Here is a 22,219-nt window from a genome sequence, read left to right as displayed (position 1 = left end):
ATCATGTTTGTAGGTTTGTCTTGCCGCGAAACAAAACTTATGGTACCTTGATAGTGGATGTTCAAGACATATGACCGGTAACAAGTCACACTTGAAAAACAGTAAAAAGGTTACCGCGGGGAGCGTAACATTTGGTTATAGTAGTAAAGGAAACATTGTCGGCATCGGAGATATTGGAAATGGGAAAGTTCAAATTTCCGACGTTCAATTGGTCACCGGGTTAAAGTACAATCTTCTCTCTATTAGTCAATTATGCGATAATGATTACAAGGTAATTTTCTACACTACCCATTGTTCTATATTAGATAAATTTGGAAAGTTGGTTCTTATTTGCCCCAGAAATAAAAATGTTTATACATGTGACGTGAGCAAGCAAGTGAACGTGTGCCTAATCACTATAAATGATGATTCATGGCTATGGCATCGAAGATTAGGACATGCGAACATGAAGTTGATAAATAATATATCAACTAAAGACCATGTCCGAGGTATTCTAAAACTAAACTATCATAAAGATCATACTTGTGAAGCTTGCGAAGTTGGTAAACAAATTCGAGCATCTCACAAAGCAAAGTTTATGGTATCTACCTCGAGACCTCTTGAGCTACTACATATGGATCTTATCGGTCCAGTTCCTATACAAAGTCTTGGAGGTTGTTCATATACGATGGTAGTTGTGGATGATTATTCACGATTTACATGGACTGAATTTCTCAAAGCCAAAAATGATGCTTTTGAATCCTTCTCATCTTTATGTAAAAGGATTCAAAATCAACAAAATAAAATCATAGTCCATATAAAGACTGATCATGGTAAATAATTTGAGAATTCTAGTTTCACCAACTTTTGTGATGAACATGGCATCACACATAATTTTTCCGCTCCATACACTCCTCAATCCAACGTAGTAGTTGAACGGAAAAACAGAAACACTCCAAGAAATGGCTAGGACAATGCTAAATGAATATCGTCGACCTAAATATTTTTGGGCTGAGGGTATGTCAACCGCTTGCCATATTCTTAATCGGATTTTGCTATGACCTATAAAATAAAAGACTCCTTACGAGCTATATTTTGGCAAAACTCCAAAACTAAGCTACTTTCGAGTATTCGGAAGCAAATGCTTCATATTAAATTGAACAGATTACCTTAAAAAGTTTGATCCTAAATCAGACGAAGGTATATTTCTTGGATACTCGAACAATAGTAAAGCTTACCGAGTGTTTAACCTCAAATCACTTGTGATGGAAGAATCTATGAATGTCGCTTTTGATGAAAGTAAACCACCGATAAAATATAAAGATCTTGTTGACCAAGAAAATGTTGAACAAGATGATATTGAAAAGGTTTTCGACAATTCGAAAATATGGATATTGGGACTCCCGTATATAAAAATCCATTAGAATTGGACGAAAAGGAAGATGAACTTCCTAAAGCAATTCCCACTATAAAGAGTCATCCACTAGATAATGTGCTTGGAGACGTAAGGAATGGAGTTCAAACGCGTTCACAAGTTCAAAACATTGTGAATCATCTTAGTTTTCTATCTTAAATAGAACCTAAGGCCACGAAAGAGGCTTTATTAGACGAGGATTGGATCTATGCTATGCAAGATGAATTACTCCAATTTACTCGTAGTAAAGTATGGAAACTTGTCCCAAAGCCTCATGATACTTCCATAATTGGTACAAAATGGGTATTTCGAAATAAATTAGATGATAATGGAACTGTAGTTCGAAATAAAGCAAGATTAGTTGCACAATGGTATACCCAAATAGAAGGTATAGACTTTGATGAAACATATGCACCGGTAGCAAGAATTATATCAATTCGAATGTTATTGGCTTATGCTTGTCATAAAAACTTCAAAGTCTATCAAATGGATGTGAAATCTGCATTCTTAAATGGGATTTTGGAAGAGGAAGTATATGTGAAACAACCTCCCAGATTTGAAAATACAACACATCCCAACTATGTCTATAAATTATATAAAGCTCTATTTGGCTTAAAACAAGCCCCAAGAGCATGGTTTAAAAGGTTGAGAAAGTTCCTACTAGATAATAAATTTAAGATGGGAACGGCCGATAAAACCTTATTTACGAGGCAAGATAAAGATGATATATTGCTCATACAAATATACGTATATGACATCATATTTGGCTCAACCAATGATGCACTATGTAAAAATTCTCTGAAAATATGAGTAAAGAATTTGAAATGAGTATGATGGGAGAATTAAATTTCTTTTTGGGATTACAAATAAGGTAATCTGATGAAGGTATCCATATCTCTCAATCCAAGTATTATAAAGAGATATTAAAAAAATTCGAAATGGATAATGCCAAGCCCATCTCTACTCCTATGTCTACATCCGATAAATTAACGGAGGATCCAAAAGGAATTCCCGTAGACATAAAGAAATATCGGGGAATGATCGGTAGCTTGCTCTATATAACTGCAAGTCGTCCCGATATTCAATATAGTGTTTGTAAGTGTGTTAGGTTTCAGGTAGCACCAAAAGAATCTCATTTATCCGCGGTAAAAAGGATATTGAGATATCTTAAAGGAACCACTGATGTTGGTCTTTCGTATCCAGAAGGAATACCATTTAACTTAGTATGTTTTTTCTGATTCGGACTATGCCGGACATTTAGTCGACAGAAAAAGTACTAGTGGTACTTGTCAGTTTCTCGGTGGATGTTTAGTTTCTTGGTTTTCAAAGATATAAAATTCCGTATCCATCTCAACAACCGAGACTGAGTATATAGTAGCTGCAAAGTGTTGTGCTCAAATACTGTGGATGAAGCAAACACTAGCTGACTATAATATAAAATTTGATGTGATCTCAATCTTATGTGATAATATGAGTGCTATTGATCTTAGCAAAAATCCCGTATTACATTCAAGATCTAAACATATAGATGTGAGACATCATTTTTTACGTGATCATGTCAATACAGGCGATATAAAAATGACTCATATTGATACTGAGATCAATCTCGCTGACATATTCACAAAACCATTAAATTTCGAAAGATTCACTAAACTCCGCTTGGATTTAGGAATGTTGGAATCTGTGAAATAATGGTTTATATAAAGAACTAAAGAAAATGATAAAGTAATCGCAATGATAAGGATATTTTCCCGATCAAGTTATTAAGTTTGTCTAAAACTCAGATTTATCAATAAAGAAATTTATTGATCGGGTTAAGATAACTTAAATAGCCCAGATTAACCGGGAAAATAAACTTAATCGAGTGAATATTTATTATTCCATGAGATTTATAAATATTTACAAGTCACTCTCATATAAATTAATATTATATGTATATATATACCTATTTTGATCTTTCTCATATATTTACTTACAGATAAAATAAATATATGTTATTTTGGAAAAACAGTTTTACAAACATATAAATATATATACTTTCTGAAATATTTTATATATATATATATAGTATTATTATATTTGGATAATTTGAAAAATAGTTTTTACAAAAATATTATATTTTCTAGATTATTTTTGTAACCAACCCAATCACAATTTATCAGGCCCATTATCTGAATTCCATATATATTATATATATATATATTATATATATATATATATATATATATTTCCAGCCCAAACTCTATTCAATCAACCCAGCCCAAAAATGATTTTAGACCAAATTAAATCCTATCATCTCAGCCGTTGGTTTGTAAAATGGGTTGATCTCAGCCATTAAATCAGTGAATATTTATACAGCCTCTACAGCGTTTAACACAAACCCTATTCACCTCATTCCTTTTCGCCTCCTTGACGTCTCTCTCTCAACTAAAAACCCTAGATCATTTCCGATCAAATTCATCATTTTTACTATAATTCTTTTGATAAAAACCACGATACTATGCTCAGATATATATATACTCATCATATCTCTAAAAGATTTGATAAAAATAGTCGATTGGGTTGGTGAAAATAAATCGATTTAGATGATGAAAATTGACGATTTTGATATAAATCGAACGAGAATCATCAAATTGGACAATATATATATAAATGTATTTTTAAAGTTTTTATTGATTGATTTTATGAAACTCTAACATTTTTTTGAGTTTAATGACAGGAAAAGACTGAAATCGGTGTAAAATCAACTCAGAGAAGAAGATACCAAACTGCATGCGGCGTGAATCCGAGAATTGGATGTTGACTCAGTCCGCGATTGAGTCAACCAGGTAAGACCTAATAGCCAGGCCAGGCTTTAGGCTCAGGTAGGAGTTCGACTCACAAATCAGTCCTTTAAGTGTTATTAAAATGTGTTGTTTGGATCCCTGTGAATCTGTGTTCGAATTGATTTATTGATTCATTTCTTTTCGAATTAAGAACATGAACTTTGAATGTAGATTATGACTGATGCTTATAATTTATGTTGATGTTACTTGGTTAAATTGGATTTGATTATTATATATTACTTGTGACATAGTAGAGTTGAATTCGAATATAATTTCTTGCTGTGGTTGAAATGGTAAACTGTAATGTGATTTATGGGTATTATATGGTTGACAGTCAAAATATTGATATTTGATTTTTGAATCAAACTAAGTCTGATATATCTTTATATGGTACTTATGTTCTGACTGGTGATTGATATATATATATATATATATATATATATATATATATATATATATATAACTAAATGTTTCTAATAAGCTATGTGTTTGCAACTCTTGAATTGATCTGCTTGTATTAACAATTTGAGAATTGATAAATTGGTTGTCTGTTTTATATACACTGAAAAGAGAACAAAGTGTGCTACAATTGATTGTTAATCAATCAGAGCTTGATTTAATTGACATGTATCTGTGTAATCTATAAATCTGGAAATCTGATTAAATTTTTTGTTTGAAAATTGAAAACAATAAATCATAATCTGTTGAGTTAATTAGATGAATTATTGATTAAACTGATTAATTCTGTTAAAGAATCTTATACAAAGATTAAGGTGAATTTGAGTTTGTAAGTATGATTCAAAATAAAATTTTATTTGAATTTACAAACCTTTCCAGATTACATATCTTTTGTGTTTTAAATTATGTATGTAAACAACTGTCTTGATGCTTTGTTTAACCTGATCTAAACATATGTTTGAGAAAGTATAACTTGGCACATTCTCTTAGATGGTTAACTTGTGAATACCCAGCTAAATACAATCCATATATAAAGTGATACTGTTTGATAAAGTATATGTAAGAATTCCTATGTCAACTTTATTATCTGTCTAAAATGAGTTCTTGATTAAAATCAGTATCATTTAAGCTTATCTGTATGATTATTTGATAATTGTATTATGAACACTCTAAGCATGCAAATTAAAGACATAAACTGAATGAGTAGAAACTGTATATTACTTGTTTAAGTTAATCAGTCTCTTGAAAATTCTTAATATTTCTTAGAACTTCATTTACTGAATCTATGTGGAAATTTGTATGAAAATCTTATGATACAGTATAAATTAACAAATAGCTATGCATGATAAAATGTCACTATGCTAGGTGCAAGCTGTCTGATAAATGTCAACTATTAGGAATTATGAATCTGGACTTGAACTATCTTAAATCAGTAGAAAGTTGTCATGTGTTTGTAATCTGTTGAGAATTGTACTTAAATCATTTTACTTCTTTTATCTTGATTACTTGGATATATACATATATGCTCTGTGAACATGATTAGAAGTCCATTTCTTGTATTATATTCTTTGTATATGAGTATGACTTGGTGAAACTTAAGAGATGCATGATATGAAATTGACAGAATGCATGACTTGATTTAATCTTTAGAGTAAGATCACATGCATACATAAACCTCACAGAAAGACCTGGCAGAGGAGCCTTGAGCATCCCTGTATCTGGATCACTGCTGTGATCAATGGCCACCTAGATTTCTAGGAACTAAATGCTAAATATGTGTTCTCACTTATCAAGTTCATTAACTTCTATTTGATATAAATGTGATATGAATTTATTAGTGCTTATCATTGGGTAGTATATGTTGAGTATTTAATGCATCTTACATTCTCATTGTTGCATTCTGCACCCTATTCCATTAAACTGCATTTGCCTTAAGAAATAAATGTAACAAAGTTTTATGTACTTTAAAATAAATCTTTTCTGTCAAAATTCACTTCAAACACAGCAACATCACTATGCCATAAGTGCACATAGGCAACCCCCACTATGCAGTTGCATATGACCTAAATGGTGTTGCATAAGGTAATAGGCAATACCAGGAAGGGGTTGCCAATGTGGGTGTGGCCGTAGAGCCCTAAGGCAACGTATTATGCAACACCAGAAAGCGTTGTATATGCTTCTTTTGCAACAGTAAATGCATGCAATGGCAATAACATTTAGTGTTGCATAAAATTGAATCCATATCACCATAGTGTCCTACATGGAAAATGACACGTCATTTTGGGGGTCCCACATTTGCCACATCAGCAGTGGGTGCCACTTTTTCCACGTCAGAAGAGGGTCCCATAATATGTAATGCAACACTGATTTTAGTCATTTGCAACACCATTTTTATTCATATGTAACATCATGTTTAGTCTTATGCAACACCATATAGAGTCAGATGCAACACTTCAAAAAAATAAATTGACATAATTGTTCTGCTTTTACATTATTCATGCCAAACAAGGCATCCAACAGTCAATACAACAAGCATCCAACTAAATTTAAAACTTACTATACCGGTTCTAAAGTCTTATCAACAAGCACAGATTAAATCGGATACATACTTTGGTTCTAACTATCAAAGTACCAAATTCTAACTTCAAAAGAATAAATGAGCAATTTCTTTTCTTTTCTTTTCTAAAATAATGTCACCTACTCATTTCAACTCTAACCTCTGCAGAAAACTCATCTTTATTTATCCACAATGCTGTTGTTCACTTCCCATGCTCAATCTTTCCATTTTTTGAGGTAGCTCCACAGATTCCAAGGTACTGGCATGATATAAGATGTTGTCACATACTTGTAAATATGCAGCAATCATTCAGGGATCTTCCGCAAACTATCATTTTATATTCAATGGCTCGAAGAATTTCTCTCTAAGATATTTGTCCAAAAAATAAGCAAGTCACCCACAGACAATCATAAAAATAGGAAGTTGTGATGCAAATAACAAAATTTTCAAGATTTGTATGAAGACATAATCAAACTGCTTTTTGTCACTACCAAGTAAAGCATTTGAAATTGCATGTGCTACGACTTCCTTCACTTCAACCTCATCATCTTTAATAAATCGAACAAAATATAATATAAACCGGAAGTTAATCACCTTTTGATAAATCCAGTTACAGGTATTGTTGCAGTTAATAAAGCATAGGAAATGCATTATGTATGTAGTGTGTGCTGTTATGTACTATTAAAAATGACGACAGTATCAGCAGCTTGAAGCTTAACCCCAACACCTATAGCACGATTAGGAAAATATTTGTAAAAAGAGAAAAATTATGCAAAGTCTCGAAACGAAGCACAAGTGAACGACAAATGTGCATATATTAATGAGAATTAATTACATCCTAAAAGAACAAATAGATCAAAAAAATAAGTATAATTCAGATTTTTTACCTCAACTTTTATTATCTTTTTTTATTTGTCCAACAAAAATATTATGAATTGAACAGTTCTAAAACAATTCACATAATGTGAATTTCTACAATAATTTGTTTATAAATCTCAAAGCACTTCCCAGAGGCAGACTGATAAACAGAGTCCGCTACAGTTCCTCATAGTAGCGACTAACAATAGCTGAAATTAAGCACTTTGTCTAATACAGGCAATACAAGAAGCCTATTGCTCGTGAATTTTGTTTAGGTAAATAAAATGCATCTGGAACAATTAACTCTACATATTAATCAGCAACGTAATGATAATCATGACCAGACAAGAAGCTTTTTGTGAGATGATAAAGAATTTTTAGTATTATTGTAAGTACTTCTTGTGTATAAATACTTTTGGTGCGGGAATTCATAACCAAAATTATTTTAAAAATGTAAAACAAAAGTTTCAAGAACCTCTGCCACTAGTGTTTTTTTGAGGGACTGGGAAAACTTGAGTACTGTTGATGATTATTATGTTTTCGATCAGGGTAAACACCAAAACAAACTACACATACAGTAGTACATAATATATACTTCCTAAAACTATGATATGTAAGCAAACCTTACATCTATTCTAGTTGATCATTCCCTGACCAATTACATATTATTATTTATCAAGGTGTAAGAGGCACCTACAGGTTATATTATAGCATCATACCTTCATACATACTTGAATATGTAATAGTATATGTCACTTGATGCACAATTCAATAAGTCACCTGTCATGTCAAATGTAATATTTTAGAGAATCAATATATACTTAGAATTTAACAGTAAATACCTTCTAAATATATAACATCATAGCAATGTTTTACAACTGTACTCCATATATGGAACTTGGAGCTTGCTTATAGCTGTATTTAACTGTGAGGACATTGACAACCACTTAATAAATCAGAAAAGGAAGATTTAGACAACCAACACTTTTTGATTATAAAGATCAAATGAACATGACAGATCACTTAACAAAAAAACATGACAGATTCATTTGATCAGGTAAAAAGACAGATTAAGTGACCTATAACTATGCAAACCATTATGAATGCTTTTGACCTTGCACGGAAAAACCAAACTATGCATAACACACACTTTATCCGATATGTATGTAGATCTTACCTCTAATGACTCTCACATCTCCTTTTAATCGACTAAAATTACTTATATAATAGGCTATAGTGCCATATTATATATAAGATCACAAAAAATTATAGATATTTCAGTCTGAAAGCAACTTTTGTTCCAATTGCAATTTAAATACATTTAAAACCAATGCCATTTAGTATATTGATATCGTGAAGAAATCACTGAATGAAAATCAACAAGCCACACCATCTGCTCTTGAAATGGTTCCATACTCTTTATAGGTTTCTCTATACAGTAAACCAAGTACTTAATTTTTCCTTCATTTGACGTGGAATTCTGTCATATTCTTTTTATTAAAAAATAGGTAAAGAAAAGCAAGCAGGAAAAACTTGATACATTACATATAAAGATTATATATGGTATAATTGACATTTTTATCTACCTCATAACCTGGTCTCATGACAACAACGGACCTCTCATGCTTGTCAAAGTAGTCAGCTCTGTAAATTTTTCTTGTCTCAACTTTTTGAGCAATGTGTTCCTGCATAGTAGTAAAAGATATTAAAAAACATACTAAACTATCTACCAAGCATACAACTAACAAAAAAAACTTTCAATTTGATCTTGAGTTCACAAACAACTATACTGGGATTGTAAAACTATCAAACTGATAAAAATAAATTTAGTTCCCTAAACACAAAATTAAGAATTTAATATATCCAGAGAATAATCCTAATAGTAAAGTGAAGACTCCCAAAGTAATCAGAAGAAGGTAAGTGTCAACAAATATTGAAAATAAAAATATTTAGGTCACATAATTGTCTGTTCAGCTTAAAAACATAAAAATTGTATACATAACCATCGATTTTTTTCGGGCTTGAAATCCAATTGTCACTTAAAGGCATCCTTCAGTATTTTAGTTGCTTTTCTAGTATTCCAGCTTCTTGCTCTTAGAAACCTCAGTACTGATGCATCTGAAAATAGAGTAGGATACTTATCGGCGGCAGGACCTATCTGCTTTTTAATCTCACTGATCTGAACTGAAAGAGATCTTAATTAATTGGCTGCATTAGGATACTTCTGCTAAGGAACAATTACTGAATGATCTTTCTTCTTGGTTTTAGAAAATTTCTAGTTACATGAATTTAAATACTGTACGCACACAAAACTAACCTCCATAGAGGCTTGAACCCTTGACCTCGAGTAAATCAGTAAACTAGTACCTAAAGGTTCGAGTGTAACTAAGAGTCTTATACATTTTGAGCGAATCGAGCCTTTTTTAACCACATCCTCCATCTTCAGTGAAGTAATTTCATCATCTCCCATCAATCTCAAATACAAAACTAACCTCCAATTAGGGCACCGACGAAACTGTCTTCTCCGACGGAGAAGTAGAGGCGAGATAAGCACTAATGTGAAGATGCTTTGGTTAGGGCTTGTGATGTGAAGATGGAATATGGTTTGAGCTTCATTGTGAATCTGAGAAAGAAATAATTGGAGACTGCTTATCTAGAGAGATAGCAGGCGAGGAAGTGAGGTTTGGGGGAAATTTAAGTTGGTGAAATTTCAATTGGGGAAAATAGTTCGCCCAATTTTTGGCCTCGAGAATTATGCAAAGATCCGTGTCTAATATCTAATTCTTTTAATTCATTTTTTCAACTTTTCTTATTTTAGTTAATATATTAAATTTAAGAAAATTATATAATTAGCGTAATACAAATATGTATAATTGTATTTTATAATATATTTTATATATTATATATATAAAACTTAGAGGTTTAGTGATATAAAATCTATTTTTTTTTAAATTTACACAATTTTAAAATTAGTACGTAACATCATCCGTACGGTTCGATCGTCGACCAAGAATTTCTAAAAAAATTAAATCACCATTCGGGACAAGACTAATTAATGAGAACCCACATTAATCATGGTTGGACTATTATAAAAATCACAAGGTTTAAAATCTGTTTTTTCTAAAAACAATATTACACATCTCTAAAATCATAGGTAACATCATCCGTATCGTTGGATGGTCAAACAGGAATTTTAAAAAACTACAATCACAATTCGGGACAAGACTAATTAAAGGGAACCTGCATTGACCGTGGTTTGACTATTATAACAACACACGATAAAAATCTATTTTTTAAAAAAATTATGCATCTCTAAAATTAGTAGGTAACATCATCCGTACGGTTTGATCGTCCAACAAGAATTTCAGAAAAATAGAATCACGACTCGGGCAAGAGTAGATAATGGGAAGCCGTGTTGACAGTGGTTTGACTATTTTTAAAGCACACAATATAAAATCTAATTTTTCTTAAAAATATTTACACATCTCTAAAATTAGTAGGTAACATCATCCTTATGGTTGGATCGTCGAATAAGAATTTTAAAAAAATAGAATCACCACTTGGGACAAGACTAAGTAACAGGAACCCGTGTTGACCGTAATTTTACTATTATAAAAGCACACGATATAAAATCTAAATTTGTTTTAAAAAATTTACACATCTCTAAAATTAGTAGGTAACATCATCCGTATGGTTGGATCGTCGAACAAGAATTTTAAAAAATAGAATCACCACTCGAGACAAGACTAGGTAACAGGAACCCGTGTTGACCGTAATTTGACTATTATAAGAACACACAATATAAAATCTATTTTTTTTAAAAAATTTATACATCTCTAAAAGTAGTAGGTAATATCATCCGTACGGTTGGATCGTCGAACAAGAATTTTTAAAAAATAGAATCATCACCCAGGACAAGAATAATTAATAGGAACCCGTGTTCACCATGTTTTGACTATTATAAAAGCAAATTATATGAAACCCAATTTTTTTAAAAAAATTTACACATCTCTTAAATTAGTAGGTAACATCATCCGTATGGTTGGATCATTTAAAAATAATTTTAAAAAAATTAGAACCTCAATATAACTAATATTTTTAAAAATAGTACAACAGTTAAGGCAACACTAAATAACCTATTGAAATACTGTAAAGCAAATGCAATGCTTTAAAGTGACATGTCATCTTCCACGTCAACATGTGGGCCCCGCAGGTGGGTCCAACTTTGCCACGTCAGCATTCCACGTCATCAGTGGGCGTCACATGTGGGCCCTACATATGGCATGTCAGCAAAAATTGACCCCATTTTGTGAGACCCACATGCCACGTCAACAACAGTGGGTCCAAAATGCCACCTCAGATTTTTTGTCTATGTCAGCATTTATTAAATTAAAAAAATGTCTAATGCAACGCTATGACCTCTACTGTTGCATGCTGCGCAATACTGACATTTATTAGCAACGGTAGCTTCAATGTAATGCAACGCTTTCTCCACTGTGTTGCAATAAACTGAAAATTTATAGATAATACAACGCTTTTCATGTAACGCTAGCTAAAAAGCGTTGCCTATGTGTACTTATGGGGTAGTGCATCCTTAAATGCACCTGCACTGAAAGTACAGTCTCTTTGTGATAGAGTAAGCTATGATATCAATTTTATGTCTCACAGTTTTCAAAAATATGTACTTGTGTACTATATTATTTTCTAAAGAAGAAACAAAGATAAAGAATTAATACATTCTTTATTATCTGCTTGTACTGGTCCATGCATCTGTGTATATGTATTGCATAACATCACTCTTTGATACACATCATCCTAGGATCCATTTACATTATAGGCTTGAATTTGTGTATAACATAGCCATGCATGCATTAAATGATTTTCACTGTTCATGATCAGTAAATACTTTTAAAAATTTTATTTTTTTAAAAAAGTTCCCTTTTCATCTGTGTTAAAATATTATATATATGCATATCTTATATGCTGCATTCACACACACACACACACACGGCATTTGCATGATTCCACTTCACTTGCAACATGAACCCAAATGCCAATCCCTTTTACCCCAAGCCCAGACCACTGATTGAAAACCCATATCTTCTTAAAGATATGGAGAAAAATCAGTTTCACCATCACAAAACCTCTGCCTTCAAAATTGTTCAAACCTCACATCCTAAACACTATCACAACAGACATTTCCCTTTAAGACAATTCAGAAAGGGATATAAGTACCAGACCATCCCTTTCTATCGAAGCAGAAAGTATCAAAACCCTAAATCCCCTAACCCTAGACCTCCTAAACCTCTGCAAGACAAAGTTTACACCAGAAAGGCCAACCTAAGACAAAATCCAGATAGCACACCCACCATGAACACACCAAAGCCCCCTCCTCCAAAACTATCAAACCCTTTAAACTCCAAAAAGTTCCTTGAACTTATCAAAAATGTCCAACCTGGCACTTGTGTTGATGTGAAGGGTGAAGTAGAGTTCATAATTAGAATGGCTAGGTGGGATGGTCTCATGTATAATTTAGGTAAGCACTACTGCACACATCTTATGGGAGAGTTCTTTATAACATGAATATCATAAAAGGGGTAGATGACATACTACATTTCACTACATCAGTCAACAAAAAGGTCATTTGTGTTGATAACAAAAGCATTAATAGGGCACTGCATTTACCTTTGCATCTGTGTGAGTTGCCTTGTGAGGATATCTTCTCTTTGTTTGTTTTCAACAAATCTGAATTTGAACTAATGCTAGGCACTTTTTGTAAATTTGACATTCCTGATGGTTGTTAGGGCGAAATTACGCACTAATATTCACGCAAGTATACGCGTTCTCAAGTAATATAGAATACTTTCTAGTTCGTTCCCACAGAGACTCAGACTAAATTATTGTCTAATTAAACTCACTCACCAATGTATGATTACTTCTCAATGTTAAGACACTAACACTTAAGATTGTTGATTAAATATTAACTATAATTAACTACTTAATTAATCACTTACTTAACACTTCAAATTATCAATAATAAAACACTCATGAGATCACAACTTCATTATTACTTCCTTAAATAGCCATTGTTATTACCTTTAGCATGTGACAATGATGATATTAATCGAATAACACGAAACTGATAAAAGCCAACTTTCATTGAACTAATACCATTCTACCAAGCATCCACAATTAAGATAGAAGTTGAATAGTCATCAATTATGTTGAGTTCCTATATGTCTACAGAAATTGACAACACAACGATTTAAGCACAAGTTATTCCTTTTGATTACATAGGGCAAATAAAACTGTTAGAGTTACCCACTAATCATGCACAACATACATGAACCTATGCTAGCATGGCAAGTTCTAAATCTCAAGATCCACCGTCGCTTCACAAGAGATTAACACCCTATCTTATATGTTCGCGACGCACATAAGACGAATACGCACAACCAATACTAGATATCATACAATCATCACACACTAAAGTATTAAATAATTAACTAAAGAATTCCATAATAAATCCGTTACAACCCCATGATCACGATTAGCCCATAATAGCACTTATCGTCATCATGGGTTCATATGAAATCATGATAAACAAATACAAGAAAATAATAACTAAACTAATTATATTAAAATAGAGTACGTCACAAGAGTAAATAAGTTCAAAGTAATAAAACTAGCATCCAACGTTACAACGAAACAAGAATCACAAGAAAATATGCTTCCTCTTCGTTGCGGTGTGCTAAATCGGTCTTCTTCCTTATCTCCTTCACTCCTTGCGTAAAAACACAATCTTCTTCAATCCACACTTGTGAAAACGTCTCAAATCTACTTATATAATAGTCCCATAAAACTCAGATTACATAGAAGTGGAAACCAAACAGAAGTAGAAGTCCTGAAATAATATATTTTTTTCCCCGACCCTGCGCCGCCGCTCAGCATAGCTGAGCGGAAAATCTGATTTTGCTCCGTTTCTTCGCCGTAATCTGCCCGTTTCTTTCCTCTCACAATGGCGAACACATGCCAAGGCTTATTCTTGATAATTCCTCCCCCGAAATGCAACTAATACCCTGAAATGCATAAACACTAGAAAAACGCATCAAATACACAAAATACTTGATTTCAAGACACCAATTTAAGCCATTTTAAGACGTTCTAAATGGTATAAAATGCCACTTATCACACCCCCAAACTTAAATCGATGCTTGTCCTCAAGTGTCACAGACTCAAAAACAAATAAAAACATGCATGAATGCAATCTATATGTAAATACAGCGATCCCCCTTTCTACAATTAACCAACCAAATTGCGACATCTTAACAAATGCAGTTAGACAACTAAAGATCAATAAACTCATGCAAACGGACATACAGCCAGAAATATGGTGTGTGCAAATGCTTAACAGATATGCTTCAGAACTAGACCAATTATTATGACTTGACTATCCTCAAGCCAATCACATGATTATACAGAGAATAAAAATTCTAGGCACAAAGTGATATTCAACACTACAAGAATTCCGGAGCTTATTACGGAATCGTGCTTTTTATTCACAACACAAATGCTTAATTGACCGTGCAGTGAGTGAGGTCCACAAAAGACTTATACAATGGTATCCATGTAACGAGCGTTAGGTTAGCAGATCCCAGACTCTAAAAGCCTTAGGTCACTAGGCACAAAGTCCCCTAAGAACTTAATAACTCGAATACCAAAGAGCCCACTCTTGATCAATTATGCATAAACTAAATATTTTTTTTTCTAACTTCTGAGCAAGTGCGTTTCGCTCCATCTTGCTCAACCCTAGACTACTCGCACCATATGCGAGCCGGCTACTAGCCATTTGACGCCTAGCCACAACTAGCAACGAATTCCAAATTTTTTTTTCCTCCAATTTTTTTTTTCTTTTTCATGCCTTTATCACTAAGAACCTATTATCGAATTTTAAGCATAATAAATAGATTGACCTCGAAAATAACCAAATCATAACAACAATCTAGCCCTTACGCATTCTCTAAAATTTAGTGGAATTACAAGTGTTTCTAGCATGCATATCAATCTACACGACTTAATATCACTTTAATGCTATCACTACACTCGCATCAATATCACAATTTAGTCGATAAATTATTGCAAAAGGGATCATGGTAAATGCATGAGCTACATGACATACATAACAAAAAAAAAGCTATATGGCATAAATTATGCTATGAACTAAGCTATCATGAATATGCAGCTATATGACACACACACAATATTCCTTAACTACTACCCCCAAACTTAAAATCTTCACTGTCCTCAGTGAAGGTAGTAGAAAGGAACACAGGGTATACCTACTCGGAGTCATCATCATCATCACCCTCAGTGGGTGGAGTATCAGGAGGCGGGTATGCAGAGTCCTCACCAAACACCGGCCACTGGATATCAGCTCCAAGGCCCCGAAAAGCAGTCCCTAACGCAAGGGTGAGCTCCTGAGCAAATCTGCTCTGCGTCTCGTACATAGCATCCATCCACCGTGTAAGCCTCCTATACTGGGCATCAACCATCCCAGCACCGTCCTGAGCTCTCGAAGAACCAGCCTCATCACGCCCTGGCCTAGCCATAGTAGCACCTCATGCTGGACGCCCTCCTGGAAGATGATAACCCAGCCCATGCTCCTCAGGCTCACCACCGGTCCACTCCTGCATCCCATTCAGCATCCCAGAATTAATCGGAGCTGCCGGCAACTGCAACTGCTCATGAGCCGGCCAGTTCACTCCCACTGCTTGGCATAGCTTTGTAACCGTGGATGCATAAGGGATGTTCATATGCTTCGCTCCCCTCAAAAACTTCAGAATTCCTTGGTAGATAAACTCACCAAGGTCCACATAGTACTTCTCATTCAGAATTCCCCACAACAATTGTGCTCTCTCAACTGTGACCTCGTGCATGCGAAGAAGGCAAAATATTAGCACAAATAAATGCATTCCATGCACGGGCATACCTGTTCATGGCGATCGCCGAAAAGTGACGATACTCATTAGTGCCGGTCCTGAAGGTCCAAACTGTGCCCGGTCGACAGAGAGTCGCACAAATCAAATCCAAGTCAAAATCCTCAGCAGTCTTTTCATTCCAGTTCTCCTCCTCGGGTTTCCTCTCTCGCTGGCCAATCACACGGCGAATCGCCGCAGGGTGATAATCAACTGTCAGCCCTCGGACCACAGAAAACCCATTCTTTTCGGCCTTCGCGTTTGCGTAGAACTCGCGAACAACGCTCATCAGTACCGCCTCGGGTGACTCACAAAAAGCTATCCACCCCTTCTCTGCAATCATGGGCAGCAACTCACCATCCCTCCCTGATGGTAAAAACCCTCTCTCCTTCAGAATCGGCTTCCCCAACAGCCTAGTGTACTCCTCCTCCGCGGCTCTGTCAGTTAACCGAGGCCTTGCAGCAGTTCCCTCGATGAATCAGCAGTAGGAACTGTGCTGCTGCTGTCAATAGTGCGTGCTCTCTTGGGTGCCATTTGATTCGTGAATAAAAGTGTGTAAGAACTGAGTTTTGGTACTTGGGAGAGAGTTTAAGTGTAGGAAGTTTGTGGGAGATATGTAGGATAGGTGTATGTATATATAGGGTGTGGAGTAGGTTAAATTAGATTAGGAGTGGGGTTGAGGGATAAAATCATGGGGTAATGGGAAAAGAATTCGTGGGTTTATGGACTGTGATGGGTTTTTGTTTTTTTTTTTCTCTGAACTGTAAAAAAAATTCTGGTACTCGACCCCTGAGCGGTCGCTCAGCGAAGCTGAGCGGGTGCTCAGCTTGCTGCACGGTCGCTCAGCTGAGCGGGCGCTTAGGGGGTCACTGGAAATTTTTTTTCAGCCCCTGTTTTCTGATTTTTTTTTGTGTTTTTGGATAGGTTATTAACTTCTAAGGGTTCCTATAACAACAATTTATGGGTTGCCTCCCACACAGCGCTTCTTTTTCGTCATTAGCTTGACGTTTCGTACCCTTCTCAAGTAGTCAACAAAATGGCACTAACCACTTCTCGGTTTGCCATGTCCCCATAGTAGTGCTTCAAACGTTAACCGTTAACCTTGAATGCTTGGTCCGGATCATTCTCAAAAATTTCCACCGCTCCATGTGGAAACACAGTTTTGACGATAAAAGGCCCAGACCACCTCGATTTCAACTTCCCTGGAGTTGAATAAGAGAACTTGTTGCCCCGGCACAAATAACTTAGGATGTAGCTTCCTATCGTGCCACCTCTTCACCTTTTCCTTATACATTTTGTTATTCTCGTACGCTTGAAGCTGAAATTCATCAAGTTCATTAAGTTGAAGCATTCTTTTCTTACCAGCTGCATCTAAATCCAGGTTCAACTTTTTCAATGCCCAGTAAGCCTTATGCTCAAGCTCCGCAGGTAGATGACATCCCTTACCGTACACCAACTGAAACGGGGACATACCAAGTGGAGTTTTGTATGCTGTTCTGTAAGCCCAAACAGCTTCATCGAGCTTTAAAGACCAATCCTTCCTTGACGGACAAACAACCTTCTCTAGAATGCACTTTATCTCTCTGTTAGACACTTTCGCTTGACCATTTGTTTGCGGATGATAGGCAGTAGCTACTCGATGATTCACATTATAATGCTGCATCATAGAAGTGAACTTACGGTTGCAGAAATACGATCCTTCATCACTTATGATTACCCGAGGTGTTCTAAACCTTGTGAAAATTTGCTTATGAAGAAAATTTAGCACTGCCTTTGCATCATTTGTCGGTAAAGCTTTAACTTCGACCCATTTTGAGACATAATCGAATGCCAGCAAGATGTACTGATTATTGCAAGACGAGATAAAAGGCCCCATGAAATCGATTCCCCAAACATCAAAGACCTCGACTTCAAGCATCACATTTAATGGCATCTCATCCTTCCTTGTCAAATTTCCCACTCTTTGGCAACGATCACACCTTAAAACAAACTGATGAGCATCCTTGAACAAAGTAGGCCAAAAAAAATCTGCTTGCAGAATACGAGCTGCCGTCTTCTCACCACCATAGTGTCCACCATAAACCGTGGAATGGCAGTCTCGTAATATCCCCTCCGTCTCACAGAACGGGATACATCTCCTGATGATCTGGTCAGCTCCCTGTCTAAACAAATATGGTTCATCCCACATATACCACTTCACCTCATGCAGAAACTTCTTCTTTTGAGCGGATGTCAAATTAGGAGGCATTACATTGCTGACGAGATAGTTTACAATATCTGCAAACCATGGTTCTTCCTCCTGAATTGCAAACAACTGCTCATCCGGAAAAGATTCATTGATTAATGTCCTATCTTGTGAAGTAGAATCGGGATTCTCCAACCTAGAGAGATGGTCAGCTACTTGATTCTCAGTACCTTTTCTATCCTTGATCTCTAACTCAAATTCCTGAAGTAAAAACACCCAACCAATGAGTCTCGGCTTCGAATCTTTCTTGGAAACCAGATAGCGAATAGCCGCATGATCAGTGAATACTGTTACTTTCGTACCAAGTAGATAAGATCGAAATTTCTCGAAACCAAAGACTATAGCCAAAAGCTCCTTCTCAATAGTGGTGTAGTTCAATTGGGCCCCATTTAAAGTCTTACTCGCATAGTAGACCACATGGAAGAGATTTTTCTTGTGCTGTCCCAGAACTGCACCTACCGCATAATCACTGGCATCACACATCATCTCAAATGGTTCTGTCCAATCTGGTGCTGTAATAACTGGTGCAGTGATCAAACTCTTCTTGAGAGTCTCGAATGCTGCCAAACATTCATCATCAAATTTGAAAAGCACATCTTTCTCAAGCAAAATTGAACAAAGCCACAAGGAAGGATCACTTCCCTCTTCCATTTATTGATCAGATGCTTGACAGGTTGGCGGGTCATGAGTATTTTTGTCTTCTGGATGGTTATTCAGGGTATAATTAGATTTGTATTGCACCAGAGGATCAGGAAAAGACTACCTTCACTTGTCCATTTGGCACGTTTGCTTTTCGCAGAGTTTCGTTTGGGTTATGTGGCGCCCCGGCCACTTTTCAGAGATGTATGAGCTCATTCTTTTCATTTGCAACCACAGTGATACCTCCTTTCTTAGGTACACATTGTACGGGGCTCACCCACGAGCTGTCAGAAATAGGATAAATGATGCCTGCATCCAGCCATTTCAGAATTTCTTTCTTCACCACCTCCTTCATGATGGGATTCAGTCTTCGCTGCTGTTCCACAGTTGGCTTACTACCTTCCTCTAGCAGAATTTTATGCATACAATATGAAGGACTTATCCCCTTGATGTTTGCTATGGTCCATCCAATAGCCGATTTGAATTCTCTCAAAATCCTTAAGAGCTTGTCTTCCTCACTACCTGAAAGGTCAGATGAAATAATAACAGGTAATGTAGATGAATCACCTAAAAAAGCATACCTCAAGTGTTCAGGTAATGGCTTGAGCTCCAAGGTAGGTGCTTCCTCTATTGATGGTTTGAGCTTTCCTTCAGCATTCTTAAGGTCAGAAGTACCAAGAGATTCAAACGGCATGTCCAGCTTTTGCTTCCAGGGAGAAGCGTTCAGATATTGTAATTGCTCGTTGCCATCTTCATCATCGCTGTCAAAATCCCCCACTAAGGCCTTTTCCAATGCATCAGACATTAATATGCGATCGAGTTCCGAAGTAATCGCAGAATCAATCACATCTACTTTTAAGCACTCCTCATCTTCTGTAGGGAATTTCATTGCCTTGAATACGTTGAAGGTCACATCCTGCTCTTGTACCCGCATAGTAAGTTCACCTTTTTGCACATCTATCAAGGTACGACTAGTAGCCAAGAAAGGTCTTCCCAAGATTATGGGAATCTTCTTATCTTCCTCAAAATCCAGAATAACAAAATCTGCAGGAAAGAAGAGCTTATCCACCTTGACGAGCACATCCTCCACTATGCCCCTTGGGTAAGTAATGGAACGATCAGCCAATTGTAGAGACATGTATGTGGGTTTTGGATCAGGCAGATCCAACTTTTTAAAGATCGACAACGGCATCAGATTAATGCTTGCTCCCAAATCACAAAGGCACTTGTCAAAAGTCAGATTGCCAATGATGCAAGGAACGGTGAAGCTTCCTAAATCTTTCAGTTTTGGTGGTAACTTTTGCTGCAGAACAGCGCTGCATTCTTCCGTGAGAGCAACGGTTTCAAGGTCATCCAGTTTCACCTTCCTTGAAAGAATAGTCTTCATAAACTTCGCATAACTAGGCATTTGCTCCAAAGCCTCAGCGAAAGGTATATTGATGTGAAGTTTCTTGAACACCTCCAGAAACTTCCCGAACTGTCTATCCAGCTTTTGTTGCTGCAATCTTTTAGGAAAAGGTGGTGGAGGATAGAGCTGTTTCTCCCCTGTATTAGCCTCAGGCAGAGTGTGTTCAACAGTAGTCTTCCTTGGTTCCGCCGCTTTCTCCTTTTGCTTAGATTCTTCATCACTAATTTCAGCTTCTCCTTATTTTGCCTTATCAGCATCAGCAACTTTTCCAGACCTTAAGGTAATAGCCTTGACTTGCTCTTTAGCTTCCTTCCTGCCTGGTACTTCCGTGTCACTGGGAAGAGTGCCAGGTTGACGATTGAGCACTGTATTGGCTAATTGACCGATTTGATTTTCCAAGGTCTTGATAGAAACCGCCTGACTCTTGCATAATAGCTTAAGTTCCTCAAAATCAGCACTAGTAGGTGCAGCCGTACTTCCCTGTTGAGGATATGATTGCCTTGTAGCATACTGCTGTGGTTGCTGAAATCCAGGTGGGTTAAACTGTTTACTCACTCCTTGCTGATATGGTGGCTGAATAGCATTCTGATTATTCCCCCAGCTGAAATTTGGATGATTTCTGTTGTTAGGATGATAGGCCGCTGGCACAGGCTGCTGTTGTCGCTGATAATTATTCACATACTGAACAGATTTGTTGACCAGAGAACACTGATCCGTAGCATGAGAACCTGCACAAAGCTCACAAACCATAGCTATTTGATTAACTCCATATGTAGCCAAAGAATCAACCTTCATTGATAGCGCTTGGAGCTGGGCTGCAATAGCGGTGGCTGCATCAACTTCCAGAATACCTGCTACCTTGCCTGACGTCATCCTCTGAGTTGGATTTGATGCTCATTTGCAGCCATCATCTCTATAAGATTATACGCCTCAGTATAGCTTTTAGCCCATAAGGCGCCTCCAGCTGCTACATCGAGCATGGGCCGAGATTGGGCCCCCAAACCATTATAGAAATTAGTGATCACCATCCAATCCGGCATTCCATGATGTGGACATTTTCTCATTATTTCCTTGTAGCGTTCCCAAGCCTCGCACATAGATTCAGTAGGTTGCTGCGCAAACTGAGTAAGAGCACTCCTCATAGCAGCAGTCTTTGCCATCGGATAAAACTTCACCAGAAACTTTTGCGCAAGATCTTGCCACATAGTGATGGACCCAGCTGGTTCAGAATGTAACCAGTCTTTAGCCTTGTCCCTCAGTGAGAATGGGAAAAGCCTCAACTTGATAGCCTCATCAGTCACGCCATTATACTTAAAAGTGCTGCAGATCTCGACAAAATTCCTTATGTGCATGTTGGGGTC

The 22,219-nt window shown here is 36.1% G+C and overlaps 1 non-coding gene across 1 annotated transcript; it reads left to right on the top strand.

The window, feature by feature from the left end:
• The first annotated feature begins 21,896 nt into the window (after positions 1–21,896).
• LOC141683244 (small nucleolar RNA R71) lies at positions 21,897–22,003 on the top strand. Its single transcript, XR_012560203.1, has one exon. It is a non-coding gene; the product is annotated as a small nucleolar RNA R71 (small nucleolar RNA).
• Positions 22,004–22,219: the final 216 nt, after the last annotated feature.

This window comes from Apium graveolens, chromosome 1 (genome assembly GCF_009905375.1).
Source record: "Apium graveolens cultivar Ventura chromosome 1, ASM990537v1, whole genome shotgun sequence".
Taxonomy (NCBI): domain Eukaryota; kingdom Viridiplantae; phylum Streptophyta; class Magnoliopsida; order Apiales; family Apiaceae; genus Apium; species Apium graveolens.
Note: the sequence above shows the minus strand (reverse complement) of the source record. Positions and strands in the feature narration are given on the sequence as shown.